The sequence below is a fragment of the Lygodium microphyllum genome, chromosome 3, assembly GCF_053477565.2.
Source record: "Lygodium microphyllum isolate KBCC chromosome 3, Lygodium_microphyllum_v1.1.10, whole genome shotgun sequence".
Lineage (NCBI taxonomy): Eukaryota > Viridiplantae > Streptophyta > Polypodiopsida > Schizaeales > Lygodiaceae > Lygodium > Lygodium microphyllum.
Genome location: NC_141137.1, coordinates 88,403,410 through 88,423,075, shown reverse-complemented (window position 1 = coordinate 88,423,075; position 19,666 = coordinate 88,403,410).

Here is a 19,666-nt window from a genome sequence, read left to right as displayed (position 1 = left end):
TATATAGAGAATATATATATAGTGAACCCCCCGAGATTTTCCCTTCCCCTTGAGGTGTAGCTGCACAAAGATACCCAACTCCACTCCCATCAAGTATACTAGGAGGATGATTTCTCTCCATTTGGCCTCTTTAAGCCAAACAAAAGTCATCTGAAATATGTTTTGTTCAAATGTATTGAGTGATTAATATTGATCCAGCTTTGCTCAAATTTTAGTCAAAGGTCATTGTCAAGCCCTCACCCTGCTACAATCCTCAAGAGGCACTGGCAGCAGCTGATCCACCATCACCATTTACTCTAAAGACAAAGTGGCCAGATCTGTTATTATCATTCTCATGGCAAAAAGAAGATGAAGAGGGAGGCAAAGCTTACCAAAAGAGAAAGTCAAGCGCATCAGAAATGGATCTTGATGGACAACAATAGCCAGAGCTTGTTCTCAACATCCAGAAGCTTCAGGATAAAGTTGTCAAAATCGAGCAGAAATGGATCTTCTTCTACTACTTTGGTGACTTCTTATTCTTCACAAGTCTTCTTCTAGTGCCGCTTTTGAGAGGCAATGGTATGAAAGAAAATGATGCTATTGACGGGTAGGGGGAACCCACTAGGGAACTGATGAAGGAGATGACCACAATGAAATCGCTTATGGCAATGATAAGGATGACGATGGTTATGGTGTTCTCTGGAGCTATAATGAACAATTGTGGTACTCAACCATGGTATGTAGCTCTTTCTGCACTGGCCCTTTTCAACTGTTATGCAGTCTTTTCTTGCAAGGAGAGGTGAAGGCTCCACACAGAGAACATAGATAAACCTTCATCAAGATATCATTCTAATGGCTCTTTTTCGAAGACTCTCTCTTCTTCCTTTGATGAAGGTGTACCATGCTCATTCATTTGCTACTAGGGTTGTCGTCGTCCCTTTTAGGGGAAATGACATTCAAGATGTCGTCGACAACCAGATTGTGGACCTTGATGACACTCTAATAGTGTTCCTGATGAAGAGCCATTGTAGTCGATCTCCGAGTGCTGCCTTACAGATTCTTTTCCAATGTGGACAGGCATGACTAGGTAGCCATACAAGATGATTCCTCTGTCAGGTTTCGAATGGGGACATGTCCAGGCTGTGCAAGGAAGACGTGAGTGTGTACCTATGATGTGGAAATTTTCCTTCCAGACAATGTGAAGTTTGATGTGATCATCCTCTCCATAGGTTGAAGTAGGCATTGTAGTTGATCAACAAGAAGCTTGAGATGAGCTACACGAGCTCAAAAATCTTCATGATCATGAGTAATACAACACCCTAAATTTTTGGCACAAGTAGCGTGAGTGCATGTTGAAGTACAATGAGATTTAGAGGTGACTAATAAGCCATTTGAGTACTCAATGGAAAGCTTAGAGCATGGAGGCTTAAGCTATCATGTCCATTTTGATAGTAGAGAACATGGGAGAGAGAAAGGATGGAGGTTTTGGCTATGGAGGTTGAAGGAAGCTTGGGGCAAGAGAGAGAAAGATTGTTTTGCAAGAGTAACCCTTTCCCTCTCAAAAGTAACCCATACTAAACCCCATTCTAACCCCGATTACACATGGTTTCTCCATTCTGCTCAATTTTTGAACCAAAATGAGGTCACGACCTACCAAGTTGGCTGTAGCCCACCATTATCCATTGGATATTTCCAAGATCCACCATCTTTAGCATGGTTTGAAGCAATCACCATAGATCTAACCACGTTTTTCCCTGTGCTAGTTACCCCAGCTAACTAGGCACAAACAAACATGGTTCCAAACCCAAACCAAACATGCTATACCAAAATTTTCATGACTGTGACCTCCCCATCAAGATCTAAATCATGAAAATGATGTTGCATAAGGATCAAAGACACATGCTCTGATACCAATGTAATGAAACTAACCTAGCTTAGCCTAAGCTAGCCTAAATCCATGACCAACCATGGATGATCAACAAGAAACCAACAAGACAAATTGAAAGGGAAGGAACTAATCTGCATTAATCATGGTTAGCAACCATAGCGAAACTAGGAAAGAAGTGCAAGAAAGTTACTAAAACATGAATTCTCCAAATGACCCAAAGATGATCCTACATTTGTCTGGGCTCACCCTTTTATAGCTAACCCTAATCCTCTAATTATAGGGTATGTTTACATATGTCAGCCCATTTTATGGCTATAATGGTAAAATTTTCCTACATTACCAAAAAGCGCTGGGCCTACCAAATAAAGTGGAGAGACGGCCAAAAAGTGATGTATACGACTTGTTGGGAATGGATAAAGTGATTGTCCACACAAATGATGGCATTAGCCTAGCTGACATCACCGACCCGAGGTCCAAATCCAGGCCAAAGTGGTGCATGCCCTATTCTCTAGTCAAGGATATAATGCATTGATGAGTAGAATCAATGTACCAATGTTGGAGAGCATTGCCGTTGGTTCAATAAGGTAAACCTAAATGGCTTCTTGTGGAAGACAATGGAGACAACAACAAAGCACTAGCCACTGGTGGAAGGCCCACAAGGGAGAGTCCCCGGCCTCCAAAGCTAAGGAAATTGTCATCCTCAAAGGCATCCACCATTGGCTTTGGAGAAATCTTGACCGCCATCATAAGAGAGGCACTAGGGAAAGTGCAAGACAATGAGGCAGCGGACAGGTCCCCTCCGCACCAAGGATAGGAGTAGTCTAGTGAAAGGACCATGAGTGAGGATGAAGGAGAGCGAGAAGCACAATCTAGCCAAGAATGGGCAAAGAAATCAAAGAAAGAGACCCCGTAGAAGAAGGCCAAAGAAGAGAGGGGGAAGAAAGAGAAAACAGACCTACACAGGGCCAAAAGTGAATCCAAAAGCATGAAAGAATGAAGAAAGAAAGAAGAAAGGGATGACGCAAAGAGAATAAGAGAGGAATCCAAAAAGTGAGAGGAGGAGAGAAAGAGGTGAGTTGAGGAGGAAGATGTGGAGCTCAAATAGAAAGAGGAAGAAGATATAGCTCTCGTTATACACCTCTTAGTGGAGCAACCTTCACAAGACAAGAAGAGTTGGTGGCCATGAGCCCACCCTGACATGAAGGTCCAAGCACTAGCTCCAAGACACCCAAAGGCCTACCACCTCCACTGAGACCAAGGGAAAGGGCAAGGGTTTAATCCACCCTATCACACCCATCCTATTTCCCACCACCCCAATCACTGCACCCACCAAAGACTCCTCTACCATGGTAAATGCTAGCAATCTTGTGGCTTGGGTGCAATTCCTGGTCAACAAAGAGGAAACTCAAGGTGCGAGTGTAGGAACCCTTGTGACGGGAGCAAAAAGATAGGTAGTTTTTGCAGATGTAGAATCTAGATGGAACCTCAAAAGGCGAAAGATAGAGGCATCTACAACCACTGGTCCCTCTACACTGCCGTTGTCCACAAAGTACAATGCCTACATGCAAGAACTCATGTCGCATAGTTGAAATGGGCAAAGAAAGACAAGAAAATAGACATAGCTAAGCTTGAAGCCAAAAGGGAGATGATGGCAGCTTGTCAGTTGGAGAGAACCCATCAAATGGCCATCTATCAAAGAGAGATCAAGGAGCTAAAGAAGAAGCTTGAGGCCAAGAGAGGAGAGGATGAGAGATGACAAGTAAAACTCGCGACGAAAGCACACAGCCTCATGAGCCTACAACACAGTTTTGATGAGCTGGTCGCACATTACAAAGATTTGCAAAAAGAAAATGAAAAGATCCAAGATGCCGCAGAGTGGCTAGCAGCAATAGAAGAAGAGAGAAGATGAGGACACCAAAAGCATATAGCAAATCTAGAATAAAGGCTAGAGTCTCAGATCTTGAAGAACAGTAGCACTTGGAAAGGGAGTGTGAGGAATAGGAGAGGAGGCTAAGGGCATTGGCTTGCAAGCACAACGAAAGCTTGGAAGAAATGAAAAAAAAAAGAAAATGATTGGGTGAATAGGAGTGAAGAAAAAGTGAGCGACTTGGCATGTCGACTAGCCCTTGTAGAAGGTGACAAAGTATTAGTAGAAAGCAAGGCGGGCAGAAGCCACACAGGTGACTTTGGAAGCCCAACAATGTGCTCTCTCCACATTCTCTTGGACACCACACAAGTTGAGAGGAAGAGGAGGCCATCGAGTCCTTAAGCAAAAAGCTTGAGATCACCGGAAGGGCTCTAAGGCATGGACTACGTGCCCAAACAAAAATTGTGGGGCCACAAACGTAGAGCAAGAGAGGCAAAGGCCAACTAAAGATGTGGGGCCAAGTTTTAAAAGGGAAAAGAAAGCCGTGGCTCCTTAGTGGGAGGTTTTTATGACAAGAATGTTGCCCCCCACCACTCTTTTTTACCTCAAAATCCAACCAAGATATCTATGCAATGGCTAGATCAATGTGTAAAATTTAAAAAAAATTAAAAAATGATGTAGGTCATAACTCAAGGGGTTCACTATATATATTCTCTATATAACGTGCATTCATGGCCTATTTATAAATATCCTAATCTGTGAAATTTTCTTGAATAAAACATAACCCTTTTCTATTCAATCTGTAAGTAACCCCTTTGTATGACACCCTTCTGTATGTAAAAAATGTATATAATTGGTGTTTTAAAAACCCCTTATTTTGAACTCACGTTATATATACATATATTCATGAGTGACCCCCTCGAGGTCATAATCACTGCACCTAGGGGTCCTCAAGTTAGAAATGTTTGGTGGCTTTAGTTGGCCGGCTTTGTCCCTAACTCCCTAGCCCATTTTGATTTCCCACTTCATGCTTAGGGCACCTCAAGGGCAAGACTTCCAAACCTATCCCATTAAGCCGTGCACTGCACCTACAATGATGCATGAACTGGGTCCTCAAGTGTGGGACAAAACCCAGGCTTTTTGACCCAACGCCTAGTTCCATTGGCATAAGCACAATGCACCACACGGTAAGGTAGACATGCCGCTAGATAGTGCACCTTCTTTTCTTTTTAGGTAAATAAAAATCTTGCAACCCACCAACTTCGGAGGTTCCATCACCCACTCAATTCACCCTTGGCCCCCAACACTTCAACCAGTTGATCAATTTCTTCCAAAGACCAATCCCCATACAACCACATCATCCTCAATCTACACTACCGATGTTGCACATGTTACCATGCACCCAAAATGAAGCACATAAGACCAAGGAAGCCTAAGTCCAAAATTGAATGAAGAAGTCATTAGGAATAGTGTAGGAGATGGAAACCTCAGTATAAATGTGGGGTAGCCCCGACTACTTTGGCAATGTCCTCTCAAGGATGAGGGAGGTCTTGTCAAGGATGAAGGATGCTCAGAGAGGATGGAGGTAAGTACAGAATATTCTAGCAAGGCTCTCTCAAGGATGAGGGAGAACCTCCAAAGGCTCTCGCAAAGGAAAGCAAGAGGTGCAATGTAATTCATTTTTTAAGACATGCCGGGTTTCATCCTGTCAAAGTGGTCAAGTCTAAATGGCCATAGGTGAAGGGATAAGGCGACTTGAAGGGAATAGGAAAAAGCCACGTTAAGCTCATATGGCACGCGGGGGATCTGTTTAACACCATCATCAATTTCAAAGATAGATCCACCCACCTGCCAACCTCGTAGAGGTATTAACACCAACACCATATTCAATTTTAAGGGCTAGTCCATCCAACAGCATCCCTCGCAAGGGCTTGTATATAAACTCAAAAAAGCTAGTTGGCTATAATATCCCACTTTCCAAGCACTACCATCAGTGCCATCGGACTGGTACTAGACTAGGAGGGGGGTAATGTTAACCACAGCACAATAAAAAGTGCAAAAAGCAAAAAATTTGGAAAAATTAAAAAAAAAATGGAAAGGTGCAAGTCGGGAGCCAAAAGAGGCGGCTCAGAAGGAAACCATACACAACAAAAGAAGTAGGAAGGGAAATAGCCAAAAGCGTAAGGGCAGCCTCAAAAGCTAAGGCAAAGGCAAAATCACATTTTTAAATGCGAGGCATCCCAAAACTTTTCGTAAAAGAGTGCTAGGCTCCCTCCTGTGCAAATTGTAAAAGTGGATGGACGGCAAGAAGGAAGCTAGGAAAATAGGAAGATAATGGAAAAAATGGCCTAGGCCACGGGCCGTGTAAAAAAGGGAATAAGGGGATGACCACCCAAAAGGGATTTAGGGTTTTGTATATAAAGTTGAAAAGTGAATGAGGAGCTCATTATTTGGTGTGTGGCAAAGTGGACTCGTCTTCTTCTCTCCTTCTTGCTTGCTCATGTGTGCTTGAGAGAGGGAGTGTGAGAGTGTAAGGGAGTGAGTGTGTGAAGGTGGGAAATTAAGGAGAAGAAGCTCTCCATCATCTCCTCTCTTCTTCTCTTCTCATCTCTTCTCTTGTCTCGTTCATAGCTATGGAGGATGGAGCTTGAAGGTGGAGGCTTGAGGTTGCTTGAGCTTGCATCACAAATCACAGAGCTACCGATGCGCTTGAGGAAGGAGGCAACTTGTTTGGGCATCAAGATAAGCTCACTACACCCCGATAGGATCAAAGGTGCATCGGCTAGGTGAGAGATAGCCATAGGTGTTTGCTTGAAACACTTGAAACAATAAGCAATCTGTGGGTCTTAGCGATTGAGCTTAAGCTCCCCCTCCACGCACATACCTACAGAGCACCCCCCAACCGATCGTTGTGGCTCCTACGACTCTTCTAGACCTCGGGGATTGGCCTGAGGATGTGTCATCTAAACATAAAACATAAGTGTAACATTGTCTACTATTTTTCCAAACTGCACATTCAAAGAGATATTTATGTTTCCTCACTTAATTAGTCCCCAAAGAAAATCACACTATCCTATAGCTTGGAAATTCTCACTCTCATAATTGGTTGGTAGTTTTAATAAGCAACTACAATGCATCTAGCAGACTTTCTCTTTCTTGATACCTTGTATGAGAATGAAAATGCAAGGTGTAATGCCATATAGTGCTCGAAAAAATTAACCACAAGTTAGTCAATGTGTTGTGTGAACAAATATCCTTTCAATGATTTTCTTTCCAACATATTGTTGCGTTGTTGAAGAACAACACCTAGCTAATTTGTGCTATTGTCCCTTTAAACTTAAATAAAGTGAGTCATATAGATCATGATATTCATGAAAACTAGATTTTAATTGATACTTAACTTTCCACAATCCATTTCCCCCTACCGTTTAGGATATTTCGTGTCACTTTTTTTCATGTAGAAAAGAAATATATACACACTTTCACATAAAGGAGATAGGTTGAGGCAAGTCTTCATGCCCTATCTTCACCATATATCCACACATATACACCTAATTTATTGTAGCTTTTCTCATATGAAAACTAATTTTTTTCTATCAAAAAACACATTTTTCATGATATTTAATCATTTATTATAATATTGATAGCAATTTTTTTTTTAAATTTTCAAATTTATGAAGCTTATGTGGACTGTGATTCAACAATATCTTCAATATAGCTCCATAGGAATACAATTTGAATCATAAAAATCCATAAAATTATCATTTTTCTACTAAATTCGGCATTGCGAGTTTTACAATTTTGATTTCCATCACATAAATAGTTGAAAATTACTAATTATTCTATAATTTCAAACATGTTCAAAAATTTCCAATTATTTTTCATCATAAGAATAAGTGACACAACATAAAATTCAATAAAATTTCATTTACCATATAATTTACATATGGATGCATCATATTTTGAAAAGGGAAAGCCACTAATGCTCTTTTACAACCATTGATGCCTCATTTGTGTTGCCTTGTTTCATCCTTTGCATCTCTTCAAACTAGGATCCATTCCTCCTCATCCTCTTAGCCCATATAAACAACGTTTATGGCGAGAGAGAAAGAGGAGAGGGAAAGGCTGAGTTTGTATATTTTCATTCAATGTGTCAAATCTTGCGCACTTTGGAGAGAATCAGAGTGCAGAAAATCTTCACATCTAAGCCCTAAGAGGAGGGAGCATGATGCCAACAATCACAAAAACCAATTTTTTTTCAAATTGAGAGGTCTGTGAAAAATGGTGCTTCCCCCCTTCATGATGTTTCATGCTTATAAGGTTATTTTAATCATGCTTAACTCATAACTTGCAAAAAAACTAGTTCACTCCTGCATGTTCATATTGTCCCGCAAATGGTTTCGGGCCAAATAGAGGGGCGAATGACCTCGGATTCACGATGCAATTGGATGGATAGCTTTCTAGCATCAAAATCTACTAACCCAGCCTTCGTCACTTGCTTTTCGACTTCTAGATCAAGTAACTACTTTTCATAACACCAATCCTCGTGGCCATTAAATGGGGGGTCAAATGGACTCTGATCAAGGAACATGCACTTTTTTGTCACTTGGCTTGGCTCTTTGGTCACTACAAAAATATTTTTTCGTCTTCGTAACCCTTTTTTGTCACTTTGCATAGCTTTTCGGTCACTATGGAAATCATTTTCCTATTTACCATTCTCAATACATGAGGAGGGCTTGGCCATGCAACCAAGCAGATTGAATCAAGTTGAAGATTTCAAATTTTAGGATCACTTGTTGTTTTTGTACTATAAAATTTAGTTTAGTGTTTATTTACAAAAATCTGATCAAGATAAAGCATTGAGAGTGTTATGGTTAATAATAAGTTATAATGAGCTTAATGGGACCTTAATGTCAATGTTTTAGCCTTCATTTTGCCCTTGGATTATGAGAGCTATGTGTAAATGTTTAGGTTGAAGAATATTCTACACTTAATTGGCTTTTGTGCCCATATTTTAGCTAAGTTTGTGATCCCTTCTTGTCACTTTGTAATATGCAAATATTTTAAATGTCTATCATTTGTCATTTTAAACACATGAGGAGAGAATGGACATGTGGCTAAGAAGACTATGTCAAATTGAAAAGTTCAAAATGTTAGGATCATTCATTGGTTTCCAATAGAATTTTGTTCAGATTTTGTTCTCCAAAATCTTGTTGAGATAGATTAAGAGTTTTATGTTTAATAGGTACTGAGCTTAATGGAAACTTGATATTCATATTTTATCCTTTGTGACCCCTTCAAATTGCCAAAAATTTATGAAACTTTGAGACCTTAGCTTGGGTACAGAAACATCCATCTTGACATGTATTCAGTGAAGAATAGACTTTGATAATTTTAAGCTTACCCATTGAATATTTAGTCAAGAATAGTTTAGAAATCTACATTAGTGAGCTTAGTGAGACCTAATTTACCTTTTCTTTTTCCCTTTTAGAAACATGAGACAAAAAAATTGAACCTCTTTGTGTAAGAATTTGTACATATAATATACATGTCAACCTGCTTCCTCATTATAAAAACATGAGATGATATAAAGTGATGTGCATCAACCTACTTCCTCATTAGAAAAACATTAGATGGTATAAAGCGATTTGTAACTTAACTATGTCATCAACATATTAATATGGTATGCACATCAATATTGTTACCTCTTTTCAAATCTATAAGATGCCCTCTGACATACAAGAAGGAAGGTTGTGCTCTCCACCTTTTATACCGATAAACTTAATAAGAGTTTAGGATCATTAATCTATTATCAAGTATACTATGATAACAAAGAAGTTTGATGCAATAACTTCCTTCAAATTGCCTTGCCTAAAATATTTTAGGGTATACTTTAATATCATTTTGTTATCATTTTTCACTTTGACATCATGAAAATTACTCTAACACTATATTACTTAGAATCTTATCAAGCCATGTGCTTAGAACAAAGTGTACTTTAACTTGATTCATGTCAACTCTCCTTAGAATAGGGTATACACATTTGTGTGCATTGAAAAAATATTGAAGCACAATATCTATGAAATTGTGCTCTATTTCACCATTGCATTGACCTTCAAATTAAGATTCGCTATATGTTCTACAACTAGTATCAATCTCATAGAGGATATCATTGAGCTTTTTCACAAGGACATGCTCAATCTGAAGAGAGTTTGATTGTATTATTGAGATTTATCCATATGGCCAAGTATTTTCTACTATATTAGTATTTGAGAAAGATCCTGAGCTAGTGATCAAGCCTATAAAAACCTTCTTGATTTGGTATGATAATGAGGTGCCTTTAGGAGGGGGCTTGAGCACATTCTCAAGCTCATATCAACCCTCTCCTTATGGGGAAGGAGCTTGTGAAGATAGTTTCCCCATGTCCCTTTGAGGGCATTTAAAAAATAGTTTCTTCTCTCTCATTGAGATAGCTATGAGATAGCACAATTGAGCACATGCTCAAGCTTTTATCCAAATCCTATCTATTTGAGATGACATTTTGATATGTCTTTGGGATGTAGCTTGTGCATGTTCTCAAGAGTGTAAAAACCTCTCCTTATGGGGAAGGAGCTTGTCAAGAGGGTTTTCTCCTCTCCCTTTGAGGGCATGGAAAAAAGTTTCTCATCTCTCATTGAGATGGTTATTAGATAATGCATTCAAAGCACCCTATCTATGCTATTGGACTTTTTGATATGTCTTACTAAAAGAGCTTCAGAATGTGCTCAAGCTTATATCAACTATATCTTTATGGCGGGAGGACCTTTGTTTTGGAGTTCAACATCATAGTTTCTCTATGTCCTTGAGATTTCTATGAGAGAGATCTTGAGAACATGCTCAAGTCAACACTATATTTCTTATGTGAGTTTATAACATGTCTTTGAGACAAAGCTTTAGCGCCTGCTCAAGGTTTTATCAACTCTTTCTTTTTGGGGGAGGAGCTTTACAATATAGGTTCCTAGTTTCTCCTATCCCTTTTAGACGTATCTAAGAGAGAGTTTGAGTGTGTGATGATCAAGCCTATAGCTACCATCTTTGTTTGATATGATCATGAGGTGTCTTTTAGATACAAGGGAGGTCATCTTCTTATATCCACATTCCTTACGAGTCACATCCCCTTGACTTTTTTAATCCTTGTCACCCAAGTGATATCAATTATGAAAGCATTAGAACATGCTTTTACTATGGCAAGACAAAAGATTAAGGTGGATGTATCAACCCTCTCCTTATGTGAAAGGAGTTTTTCAAGATGGTTTCCCCATGGCTCTTTGGGGGCATGGCAATATAGTTTCTCCTCTCATTGAGATAGCTATGAGACAACACGCTTGAGTGCATACTCAAGCTTATATCTAAACCTTGTCTATTTGATATGACTTTTTTATATGTCTTTGGGCCATAGCTTGTGCTTATTCTCAAGCATGTAAAAACCCTCTCCTTATGGGGAAGGAAATTGTCAAGTTCATTTCCCTCCCTCTCCCTTTGAGGGCATGGAAGAAAGTGTCTCCTCTCTCATTGAAATTTCTATTGGATAGTGCACTTCAAGAACCCAATTTATTTTATATGTCTTTGGGAAAGAACTTGAGCATGTGCTAAATCTTGTATCAACTCTATCTTTATGGGGGAGGACCTCTAAATTTGAGTGTAGCATGGTACCTTTTCCTCTCTCATGAAGATGTCTATGAGATAGAGATTGAGCAAACACTCAAGCTTGTATAAGCACTATCAAAGACTCATGGCCACGAAGGAATCAATTCATGTCAATACTACATTAATATAGTTTAGTCTCTAAGCATCCATACACATTATCAATGTATACACAAGCTTAGAGCTGAACCAAAAACATATACGATGGATATGTTGTCGCATGGAATATGCGTAGGAGTTTGTGAAAGTCACTTGCTACAAGGATGCTTTGCAAGATGGGAGTAATGGATAATGAAGAGCACTCAACTGAAGGTAAATACATGGAGTAAAAAGAATGGTTAGGTTTCACATTCAATGTAATACATACAAGGATTTCAATCTTCACAATACATCATAACACAATATCTAATTCACAGAATTCTTGATTTCATGCGCTCAAAGGATAGTAGTATAGGCTCAATGTATCTAATCTCAAGAGATCTTCAAAGCTTGGACACAAAGAGAGTAATATGCCATGTATATGCATGAAAAGAGAGGAAAATCGAAAGTGTATTTGGCAAAGTTGATATGGAACTTCCTTCATCTCAATGTTTATTAAAAGTGCTAAAAATTTTATTAAAGCCACCAAAGGTTGAGAAAGGAGAAGTGGAGCAAAGAAGGAATGAATTTTCCAAGCATAAATTTAGCACAGACATTCAGATTCTCCTTCAAAGTTATCTCCAATAAGAGTAAGATGAGGTAACTTTGTCTTTATCCCTTGTGATTCAGAATATTCAATCCTTGTAGCTTAGAAGTGATTAGAGTTAGAGCTAAGCATCTGATCATTGATGAAGATGGTCTTGTCAGAGTGTACTACACATCTTCATCTTCCACAGGTAATGCTCCTCAGTTGTTCCTCAGTTGTTCTTCATGGCCTTAGATTCTCGATAGCAGGCAGGCAGATAATTCAGAAGATCTTAGTCTAGACCTGAAGCTCGCTTTAAGCTCCAGTACGTCAATCAACGTTGCCGTGACGCTGCGCATCTATCACTGCAAACTTGAGGGCGGAGTTTTTTGCTAGGATTTTGAACTCTTTAGTCAACATCATTATGAGTTTATTTTCCATTGTGTGTATCTTTGTGTTTGCATTTGCATGATGCACGAGCACATGTAGTTAGGCTAGGCACAAATTCTTCAATGCATTCATAATCTTTTGTGTAGAGCATTGCTTGATTGATTGCATAGCATGGATTCTAATTTGCAAACTACACGAGTGATTGGGCATGAAGTTCTTTTTCAAAACATATTCTCGATAGGGCACATTGCATGGAAAAACCTGTTGGAGAGGCTGAACTCTTAGTACTCAAAGAACTTGTAAGATACTTTGACTGGCTTCACCAATGGGGAAATACTTTCTTTCAATGTAACCATCAAGAAAACGGTGTGCTTGGAATTGTTGATTTTTAAAACATCAAAAGAAGTTGTTTTCAGAACTTCGAAAGTGGAAAACATTGAGTTGTCTATCAGAATGGAACAGTAGATGCAACAAGAGCTTTATTTGCCTTTCAAATTGTGTGTCAAGATGATGAACGCTCTCGCAATATAAGTGCAAGATAGCTGAATCATATGACTTATTGGTAGAGGAGGTCGGGTTATTGATCAAATAAGGAAGGTTATTGCAACTCAGAATTGTGTCATGCCCAAAGAAAATCTTTCTCCATGTGCCTTCTCCACCAATGATCCAATGCAATTGTATGGGACTCCTACCCTTGTAAGAAAAACATTGTATGTTATTTCATCAACGCTCTATGACAATCCTCATGATAAGGCACATAGGCCTCCAATGTACACTCAGTATGCCTCACTTTCTATGGCCACCTACATCATTCTACTTCATCAGGTGGCTCTATGATGGGTCACTATGGCTGTAGTGGTTTCGGGATTGTATATCCCATACATTCTAGTTGATCTGATGGTATTGCTGAAAGAGAGCTTATGATTTGTATGTTGTTTCCTACAGAAATTGACATTATTATTTGAAAGGGCAGCAATGTGCTTTGCAGACTATGTGAAGATACTTGTGCGGATAGAAGGGCCTGGCTAACGACTATCGTTGAAAACGATCTAAGGACGATGTAGTCTCTGATGTCAAAAGAGGATGCTTTCCTTCGATACCTCAAACAGAGGAAGTAATTAACGTCGTTATAATACTTTTTTTAAGCTTTTATAAAAAAAATTTGAGGTGATGATCTGTTATAAATGACGAGGAGAGAACGACAAGGGAGGAGGAAGCTCGGAGGAGACAGAGAGAGATCATCAAAGAACGCTGCTGTGACAAAGGTGACGGAGGATGAGGACGCTGGTGGGAGAAAGGAGAAAGGAGAGCATCGGCGAGGATGACTGCAATGAAGGTGACGAAGAAACGGACAAAGTTGCAATTATGAGGACAAAGAAGGAAGATAAGGAGGCTATGATCATGAAGCCGAAGTCAAAGGTGATGAAAGGTGAGCTCTGAAGACGAAGCTAAAGGTAGAGAAGACATAGAAGGAAGAAGTGATGACGGAGGAGAGCTAAAGGTGACGAGTTTCAAAAGAGGACGGTGGTTGCAAATCCGCTGGGGGAAGAATCAAGGCTCTCTTTGCAATAGAGGAGCGTCAAGGGCTGCTTATTGATGGACTGGAACTCGTACCCTGGCGCTGTCTTCCAACCTTCCTGCAGCTTGACTTCGTCTTCTCTCAAGAAGATTCGATGGCGATCGCCTATGTACATCTAACTATTTCTCTTCGCCATCGACTTCTATTTCTACCCGCATCAACTTGTTTCGCTATAGTTGATTGCCGAAAAGTCAAGGAGGCCATGATCAACATCATGATGCTCATCTTCCTCATCTTGTGTATTTTGTTGGCTATTGTACCACCCACAATATGAGATGGTGCAAGCATTACATTGATGGACCTTTCAATCCACAAGGCCTATGATATGCTTGGCTATCTACAATGTGGGTTCAACTCATATTTCTAGGAGTTAATTGTGTATGTTAAAGAGAAACAATTTCTACGATGAGTTTTAAAGCTCAGGTTGATATGCAAAGGAAGTTGATACTATGGAGAGAAGATCATTGTACTTGAGGAAGAACTAAAACTAGTGGATTACCATAAGAGCATATAAAGCCATCACCATATGCTGAAGGGAGCATAAGGAAGTGAAAGGGATAACTTTACTTTCAAAACTGAATAGGACTTGCATCAACAAAGCTAGCACCTACTCTTTCAATCAACCTAAATGTTCCTCTTACTATTGCGAGAAATTTCATCTCACTGGATTGATCTTGTACAATGGCATAATAAGCTTTTGGAAAATCATCAATTGTTATCATTGAAACTATATATGCTTTGATACTCTTTAAAATGATCACCCATCAATCTTATACTTCTTGTTCTCAAAGCCAAGGCATGCGAAGCCTTAGAAGGATCCATTGCTCATAAAGCAATCATGTGTGCCTCCAATTTACCTTAAGTTAAGTACTCTTCATCATCCTTTGCTTACATCTCGAATAGCATCCCTGTGGCGAGCGACATTCACAAAACCTTACCTGGTATCCCGTGTGACACCTGGTGAACATGTTGTGAAAGCGTCGCTTCTGATTGTCGAGATGGGAGACTCTTTGAATACTCTACCCACCTCATCATCGAGTGCTCCTTCCTTTTTGGCCGATGAGATGAAGAATTTATTGCAAACTCTTTCTTCAGCTATTATGATGCAGAATCAACAGATGCAGTTATCTATGCAGCAACAGTAGCAGTTACATTAGCAAAAAATGGATCAACAACAAATGTTGCATCAAGAACAAGAGCATATGCATGGTGCAACCAAAGCAATCAAGGCCGTGGTAAGTGAGCATAAATTATTTGATGGCTGCAATGTCTTAGCCTATCTTAAAGCTTCTGAAAGCCAGATGCGCGTCTGCGGAGTTCCTACCAACTGGAGCAACTATTTCCTACGACTTATCATGCCTACTTTGCAGGTCAGAGTGATTGATTTATTTGTGCAAGATTCAAACTAGAATGTCTTCAAGAAGGCACTCAAAGATGAATATTTTATGGAGGATTATGGTATTGCTACTCAAAAGACGTTCAAAAAGTGGGTCTATCAACCCAACAAAGGACTTGTTGCTTCTGAGTTATTACATGAGTTTGAAGAACGATACAACTAGTTGGATAATGAACTTGAGCAAAGAGCTTCGGAGAGCTTCTTGAAGACCGTACGTAGCCCATGGGATTGAAGACAGATTGGCAAGATGCTGTTGAAGCAATTTCCACATTGACAAAGAGGCAGAGATGGAAGGCTCACTTACAGAATGGTATGTAAACACCTCTAGCAATGTCTTCTCCTACCTCAACTTATCTTGTTGCTCCTTCCACTTCTTCTCCTACTTCTCATCCTGTGTCTATGCCTACTCCTATGCCTATGCCTATTCCTACTGCATTGTCAGACCATCTACCAGATCGACTGTCGAAGACATGGTGGAGGAAATTTCAAAGAACTTGAAAGATCTTTAAATTCATATAACCAGAAGAGAACAACAACCACTTAACCCAGCTCCAACTTCTATCCCAACCTCTTCTACTCCTATGAATTCTTCAAAAAATGTTCGTGTTTGTCGTTGCATATGGTGCGATAGTCCAAATCATGAGCTGAAGGATTGTCAAGACTTTGAAGAGGCAAAAAGACTAAAGTTGGTGGTTTGGAAGGATAGGGCGATATGTTTTGAAGATACAGAGCAACTACTTAAACCAAATTTTGGCAAAGGAGGTATGAATAAATTATTAGAGGAATCTCTTTTATGCTCTTCCTATGTGAAGCCAGAGGCGGAAAGAGAAGCTACTGCCTATGGTCGAGTCAATTCGAAAGATAAGTCTCCTTTATGGTCTTATGCATTGCATGCAGAAAAGAAAGATAAAGCTTCATCATCCAAACTCTCATTCATAGGAGATGCAATTAGAAAAGGGATTGGATGGACTGATCATGTAGATGTCTTCTCTATCTATGCTTAGATTGCAAAATCTCATGGATTTGAAACACTTGTTGAAGAAAAGCACAAAAGAGATAATGATCAACCTGAAAGATCAAAGAGGGCAACTAGGAGGAGCGAACCGATTCTTTAGCCTTCTTCTTCAGGATAAGAGCAAAGTATGGTCGATGTACATAAGCCAAAAGTACAAGAAGACCAAAAGGCCTCGAAGACAAAGGATTCGAAGCCGAAAAAGCAACCTAGATTCAAGCTGCTATCCGACATCGAGACATCTATAGACTTGAAAAAGGTACTTGAGGATCGAATTCTTAATTGCAAAATTGAATGTACACTTGGAGAAGTCTTGGGGATTGCCAAAAGAGATTTTCAAGATGTTATTATTGACATCATTGTGGGAGCTTTCGCTCAACCACCAAGACCCACGGACCGCTTATTGTTTCAAGCATTCCAAGCAGAGCACTAATGGCTACCTCTCACATAGCCGACGCGCCATCCATATCTACAGGTGTAGTAAGCTTACCTCCATGCCATTCGAGTTACCTCCTCTCCCGCGCACTCTGGTAGCTCCACGATCCAAGTGCAAGCTTCAAGCAAGCTCCATCCTTAAGCTCCACGCTCCAAGCTCCATTGCCGCGAGCAAGAGAAGAGAAGAGAAGAAGAGAGGAGAAGATGGAGAGCTTCTCCTCCTCGGTCTCTCACCCTCACACACTCACTCCCTCACACTCTTACCCTCCCTCTCTCAAGCACAAGCTCAAGCAAGCAAGCAGAAGAAGAAGAAGAAGAGGAGGAGAGCTACTTTTGGCCACACACAAGAATGAGCTTCTCATTCACTTTTCAACTTTATATACAAAACCCTAAATCCCTTTTGGGCGGTCATCCCCTTTTTCTCTTTTTTACATGGCCGGCCGTAGCCTAGGCCTTTTTTCCCATTATCCTTCTATCTTCCTAGCTTCCTTTCCACCACCCGTCTACATTTACAAAGCCCGTGGGTGAAAGACGGCACTCCTTGAATTAAACCATGATGTGCTTGCGCTCTTTTACAAAAGTTTTGACTTGCACTTTTCCTTGTGCGCCTTCCTCCCTTATTTAGGACTCTTCTCCTTGTGCGCCTTTGTCTTCCGTTTCTCTTTGCCTTGGCCTTTGTCTTTGTCTTCTGCTTTAGCTTTTCTGGATTTTCCACCTTCCTTTGTTTGATGGTTAACATTACCCCCCTCCTAGACGAGTGCCAGTCCCATGGCACTCACCATCGTAGGTAGCAGACTGTAGCATGCACCGAAGACGTGGATGACAAGGACTCCTGTGGTTTCCGTGGAGGAGTGTTGGTGGTGGTGTGGCAGAAGGTCCTAGGAGCTTGTTGGTGGCCAAAGTGGCTGGTGGAAGGTTGTTGGAGTTGGTGGTAGAGCTATTCTGTGTTGGGGATTGCATTGATGGCCAGCACAAATGTTGGTTTGTTGGGGATTCTGCACATGACGATTCTTTGCGGGCTTGTCGGATGGTAAGGGATAAGCATTCAGAGTTGGGTGTAGATAAAGAGCGAACGACACTTTCGTTGAAGTCTTCAACACCTGCAATTGAAAACCTCTCATGTGGTCTCTCCCTAAGGGTAGTGCTAGTCTTGTCTATTGTGCACAAGACATAGTGCAATTAGTTTGGGAGACAGGTCAAGCTGAGAGTATTGTCCTGCACTTACTTCGGTGCAGGTATTATGTGAGTGCTTGTGCATACTTAGATATTACTTAGTTAGAAGACTGTTCGGCCTGGTTCCTTGTATAGCAACGGGTCAGTGAATCAAGGGGCTAAGTTGATGGAAAATTTTGCCGATGAAGACATGGAGTACACTTGAAGATTGCTTGAGACATCATTATGGTCTTGTCAAGGCCACGTAGCATAATTGAGCTCCTTGATGTCTAGCTCTTGGTAGCTAGTGACTACTTGTAGTGCTTGAAAATTATGGTGTACTTTTCCATTGTCTTTCATGCCTTGCTTACCACTGTTGATTGTAATGGCATTGAGATGGAGTGCAAAAGAAATGGCCAGTGGTTCAGGGTGACAGGTCTAACCATAGGCGAGGCGAGCTCCCTAGGTATGTCTTGCCCTTGATGTGCCCTGAACAATTGTGGGGGATGTACAAAGGGCTAGGGAATTTGGGACGGAGCCAGTCGACCAAGGTCACTAGGCGTACCTAATTTGAGGACCCCTAGGTGTGGTGCTGTGATCGTGTGCATTTTTTTCTTTTCTTTTCTTTTCTTTTCTTATCTTATCTTATCTTTTCTTTTTCTTTTTCTTTTTCTTTTTCTTTCTTTCTTTCTTTCGATCTTTTTTTTCTTTTTTCTTTTTTTTTCCTTTCTTTTTTTTTCTTTTCTCTTTTTTTTTGGTGAAAAAAGTGAATACAATCAATGCCATACATTGAGGCTGTTAGCCTTTCATTTAGATTGAGAAATGTTGGGATTCAAAGGCTATGAAGAATTGATATTACAGAGATGATTGTGTCACCAGCCTTGATGCTAGAGGAACTGTTATTGAGATGAAGAGATACACTTGAGATTTTGCAAACCTCTTCGTAACATGTGAGACATCGAACAATTGAGGTAACACTTGGAGTGAGCTGTGCATGGACAAGGTCAGAGCATCTTGCAAATTGAATCCTGGATGATAAAGAGATGTTCGCCCTTGTTGAGAGTGTGTCTCCTGCCTAAACATAGAGTTTAGCCAAGAAGGAGGAGGTAATCGATGGGTATGCTTTGGCCATGCTCAGTTGCAATATGTGATTTTTCTGCAGAGGTGTCCTTGGGTTCTCATCTAGTGGCGTTTCCGTCATGGCTTTTGTTTCTTGGTATTCCTGTCACTTCCTCCATAATGGTTCTTTGTGGGGTTGGTGGTCTTGTGGCAACTTGGATATTAAATGCTTCTAAACATTGACCTGTGTCATTCTGCATCCACTTGTCACTTCGTGAGAATATATGCTCGCTTGCGTTAAGTACATCAAACCAATGCAATCATGTTAAGAAATAATTTTTTTAGAATGCTATGATGCCCATCCCCTTACTTGTTAAGGTCGCATACATTAACGGTAGGTGAAGAAAGTGTGTACAAGTGGGAATCTTGCCCCTTTACTCATCAAAAACAAAAAGTTATGGCATGATGACTTGTCAAGCTACTTGTACATCATAGGGGCTTAGTCGATAGGTACTAGGCGGGGTGAGTCAGGCTATAAGTAGTAGATCTTGGCTCATGCTGA